The 5,449-nt window shown below is 36.7% G+C and overlaps 1 pseudogene; it reads right to left on the bottom strand.

Annotated features, from left to right (window-relative positions):
• Positions 1-520: 520 nt before the first annotated feature.
• Positions 521-2,138, bottom strand: LOC117714942 (MKI67 FHA domain-interacting nucleolar phosphoprotein pseudogene; annotated as a pseudogene).
• Positions 2,139-5,449: the final 3,311 nt, after the last annotated feature.

Raw genomic sequence — 5,449 nt, 5'->3', positions numbered from 1 at the left:
AAGTTTGGTTACTGTTTGAATCTTGAATACAACTGCAGAAACTGATTTGTGAAACCTACACACTAGCTTAGCTTCAATTAATTGTGGGTGAAAAAAGTTATTTTGGATTCCTCCTCAGCACCTGGATGTGTGTTCAAATCTGCTCACACTTGGATTGCCCTCTCACTCTCTGATTTCACTTCCAGTTTCAGATACCTGAGGTTGAAGCCTGACATATTTTTTTTGGGGGGGGAGGGAGCTTATATTACACAATCATACACAGTCAGTCCAAACAGCACCCATTGGCCACAAAGACTCCTGGTGGCAGTTAAAAGCCTGAGTTGCACACAGGATAGTAAAACTAAGAAAGCTATGGAGCCTGAAGACAAATTCAGGACAGGGCAAAACAATCAGGTTCCTGGTGGCCTTCTTCACTGGACAAACAAATATGTATTCTTACTCCAACAGTCTTGTTCCTGCTTGCATGTTATTACACCTAGTAAAAAAAATATTAGGCCTTTCTAGAACTAAGCTGTCAGGATCACTGGTTGCTTTTCTTTTTTCTCGTTCTTTTCTTCCCAGGACTTGCAGGTGCTGAAGTCTTTTGCCCTCCTTTTTTTCTCCACTGGGGGCACAGAAAGTTTGAGAATGATTTTATTATCTTTATTGTCATTGATTTCCATCACCTGCGATTCTGGCCTCTTCAAAAAACGTTGTTGTATAAACTGGTGTGGGATCCTTACTGTCCACAGACTTCTTCCTCCTTCACCTAGGCCTCTTATGCTTCTTAGGAATGATTATGAAAATCTATCTTTTCATCATCTTCTCTTTTTTTTCTAGGTATGCCTGAAAGACTTCTGTTTTGTCAGCTAAAACCTGGTTAACCTGAGAATACCCATTGAGTGTTAGCAATGTTTAAAATCCTTTTCTTTGGCTTCGGTAAGACCAAGTGAAGGAAAACTATAATCAATCCGCCTCTCAGCTAGTATCTTCTGGAGTAATTTTTTCTTTTTCTTAAACCGATATTCTATCTTTAACATCTGCAAACATCCTCATTTCTGATTATAGCATCTCACTGCTGGAAATGACGGTGGATGAAACAGAACCTTCCACTCGTTTAAAAGGTGTTCATGGACTTTTTTCTGGTGGCAGAAATTCACAGGATAAGTGTCTTTCACCAAAAATGTAGTTATCCATTGTTTCTGCAACTGTATTGGCAACATCCTCATACTCAAACGCCACAAAGGCATAGCCTCTGCTGTTTCCAGTTCGCTTACTTCTGGACAATCTGAATCTGCTAATAATGCCAAACTGGGCACAGTAGTTATAGATATGGCTTTCAGAAGTGTTGAAGGTAGATGCCCCAGAAAAATTATTCCATGATTAAGTTTTTCTTTCTTCTTTTGCTTTTCCACACTGTTGAACTTCTTTTTTTTTTAATTATTTTTATTGGATATTATATTTACATTTCAGATTTTATCCCCCTACCCCCTTTCCCCCCATCACCCAGGAACCTCCCATCTCAACCCCCTTTCTCATGCTTCTATGAGGATATACCCCCACCTACCCCTCTACTCCCACCTCCCCACCCTTGAATTCCCCCCCCCCACTAGGCCCTTCATGGGACCAAGAATCTCCTCTCCCACCCATGCCCGACAAGGCCATCCTCCCCCTCATGTGCAGCTGTTGAACTTCTGTCAGGAAACTGTGACTCTTCCAAAGGGTTCAATGCAATGCCAGACTCATCTCCACAGTGCCTACTCACTCAGCCATGCTTGAGAACCCTAAGTCAGTCCACGTGGAGCTCCTGAAAGTTACAGGATACTTTTATTTTTCTCTTTCTCTTTCTTTTCTTTCCTTTTTTAAAGCAGTAATGTTTGGTTTTATTTTACTTTAGCTCTCTGGGCTATCTAGTATCTGATTTTTGGTTACCTTAGCAGTGTTGAGTATGTGTTCCTTCGCTGCGTAGAGAGGGTCTGAAGTGAAATTAGACACTGGTTGTCGACCTCTCACAAGTTCTTTACCACCATTGCCATAGCATATTTTCGAGTCAGCACAGATTGTAGGATAAAGACTTCACGGCTGAGTTGCTGGTTACATTTATCTTTTGGTAGTCTGCACAAATAAGACTCCATGTAGTCACAGCTTGATTTCTCCATGTTTAATGAGCTGTGAGGTGGTATCCACTGTGATGGGGTCCCACTGTCAGTTTGTGAAGAGCAATCCTTTGTCCTAGCAATAGCCTGGACTGTTTGGGGATTTCTGTGGGATCTCCCTGGCCAAAAACTCAACTGAATTCACCCTAATCCAGATACTGGAAGCCTGATTTGGAGATAAGATATGATCAGTAAAGAATCTATATCCCCATTATTAGAAGACTAAATTAATATCACCTTTATATATTTTAGCAAGTTTCCACTGTGCTTGGTTTCCATATTATCCCTCAAATGTCCTCAATTCCAGACTCTTGCCATCTACCTTGTCTCTTCTCGATCTCCCCTCCTAATCTTTCCATTCCACATTCGATCCACTCCAGTCAGCCCATAAAATCTATTGTGTTTCCCCTCCCAAAGAGATTCAAGTACTCACCTTTCCTCCTTACCTAAGCACTCTGAGTGTATGTATTTGTAGATTGGTTAGGATTTTCTTAACAGCTAACATTCATTTATGATCAAATACCATGTTTATCTTTCTGAGACTCAATTACCTTATTCCAGATGAATTTTTTGTTGTTGTTGTTTCTTCTCTTTGACTATGAAATTCATGATGCCATTTTGTTTTAGCAGCTGAATAATACTTCATTGTTTAAATGTACCATATTTTCTTTATCCATTCCTCTGTTGAGGGGCATCTGGGTTGTAAAAACAATAATTTAAAAGGGGGCACAAGATGAAGGTAAATGTCCGATATTTGCAGGAGCACATTAATGATTATTTTTGTATAAATGGTAGAAAATAGAGCTATGCCTGTGTAGGAAGGTAGAATTTATAAAATGAGGTAAAAGTTAAGAAAGAGCTCAAACTGTTATAGGAGATGAAGAATGGTCCACCCAGTGTGGACAGCTTTTGTGGCTGCTTGACAGGAATCTGACATTGCCCAAGGACATGGAAATGGGCTTTAGGCAGGAATCTGACATTGGGCCATGACATGGATGTAAGTTCAGGCAGTAATCTAATTTTAGGCTAAAACCGAGAGGTAATTTCAGTCAGGAATCTACGTCTTAGACTAGCACAAAGAAGTAGGCCTCAGGCATGAATATGACTGTGGGCTAGGACAGGGGAAGTAGGCGCAGATATTTTTTCATCCTCATGAGGCCTTAGAAACAGTAATCATGAGAGTGATCATGGGACTTTGTTTATTGCCTTGTTTGTTTCTTGACTATTTGCAGCTATTGTATTGCTAGTCCCTCAACCTAGTACTGACCTAAATACTTGCATGTAATTAAAATGGTTTAAAAGAAAATTGGGAAAAATAAACCCTCCTCAGGTTTCAGCCTCAGAACTGTCTAGTATCATGCTTCAATAGTGTATAACCGTCTTTTTTCTTTTTAATCCTCACTACTGTGCTGGAGAACCTGTTGACTGACTGAACTGGCTTGGTCAGCCCAGAACACACACACACACACACACACACACACACACACACACACACCCCAACAATAGCCAGGAGATTTTTACATGTTAAAACACAATTTCTTTAAATTTCCTTTATTTTAGTAAAATTAACTAAAATCATAAAATAGAATTCGTCAACTATGTTGGTGGGACTACTTTTGTACTGGTATGCAGAAACAAGTACCTGACTTGTTCCTATATTTTAAGTTTGACACTATCAGTTTCCAGATTGGCACAAAACAAAGAAGTGAAATATCTCAAATAAGAAAGTAGTTTTTTTTCCCACATGTTTCTTGATTTGGCTGATATTTAATTTAACTGATGATAATATATGTTTTAGTTTTTGCATCGATACTATAGACCATTTATCCATTTTACTTATGTTTTTGCAAATGATGGTTACTTGAGACTGGACAGAAATTGCCCATAGATAAAAAAATTTTCATTGAAATGATTGGATTTAAATAGTATTAACTTCAAAGGAAAAAATGTCTTTTTCCCTAAAAGTTATATTGGATATACATTTTTTATTGTAAAAAAAAGTAGAAAGCCTAAAATTCGAATGAAGAAAATGATGTCACCAAATTCTCAAAACCTTGAAAAATATTATGTTTGAGGATTGTAAATACTTGACAAATATTTTTTATGTTGTCCCCATTTTTTTCATTGTTCACAGACATACCTTTTCAATTGTTTGATAATTTCATTAATTTTCATTTTTTAACTTTTGTTTGTGTTCATGTATGTAGGGGTGGGCATGGAAGCAAGGACAGCTTGTGGGAGTTAGCTCTTTCTCTTCGTCATGAACATTCTAGAGACCAAAGTAAGGTTGTCAGACATGGTTGCAAGTGTATTTGCCTACTGAGTCATTTTACTACCAAAAAACATAGATGCTACTTAGTAATTTCATACTTACTTGCTTATGTGCATACTGATATACATATATGTTGTTCTTAACAGACATATACATGCATATATATGAATGGAGAACAAATAAGTATTATATTTATAGGAATGCAAAGAAACATTAATGTTATATGTTCAATGCAACCAAAACTCATAAAACATAAATGTGAGAAATTAATAAAAATGAGACAATTCAGGAAAAATAATTTTAAAAGAAATAAGAATGCTCTGGTTTTCATATTGTCAGTTAGGTTTTTTTTTTAATGTGTTCACTGATTTTAAAAAAAAGTTTAGGAGTTTAGATGAATCTTATTAGGATGCTTAGTCCATAGAGGACAAAGTTAATGACATTTTAAGTTTCATAATTACTTTATAATTATGTTCTCAATGAAGCACACATTAATCAAACTGTGTGTTAACTGGGTGGAAAGGACTGACTGCAGCCATTTTTAAATGATCAATGTAACAATTAAGGTATGTTTCACATCTGTATTGTTAGATGACTTTTCAAGTATTTCTATTTAAATATTTTTTAAACAATTGAAGAAGTCGTCTATTTGATTGACAGAGATGGCCACGTAATCTTCTCAGGCATGATACAGCTAGCTGTGAAGTTACAGCTAAAGGAAAACATTGTTAACTGTGGTAAGCTGGTGAATTCCCAATGTGAGTGTGAGAATTTTATTTTTCCATTGAGACACACAATTCTACCAGTATTTTGGAAAGATTTTTAATTAGAATGGAAATAATTTGTATGAATGAACAAATAAAATATATAAAATTAGGTCAAAATATATTTATAGAGTACTGCCTCATCCTATTGGAGAAGTACAGTTCTTCATGGTTACTCAGAGATAGATGGAGGTAGGCCATTTGGAAGGTGAGGTCTACAGTAAAAAATCTGCTGAGAGTTGCATATTAGTATGTTGCTGTTTATAATCTTTAAAGTA

The sequence above is a fragment of the Arvicanthis niloticus genome, chromosome 9, assembly GCF_011762505.2.
Source record: "Arvicanthis niloticus isolate mArvNil1 chromosome 9, mArvNil1.pat.X, whole genome shotgun sequence".
Classification (NCBI taxonomy): Eukaryota; Metazoa; Chordata; class Mammalia; order Rodentia; family Muridae; genus Arvicanthis; species Arvicanthis niloticus.
This window is presented reverse-complemented; position numbering and strand designations above follow the sequence as displayed.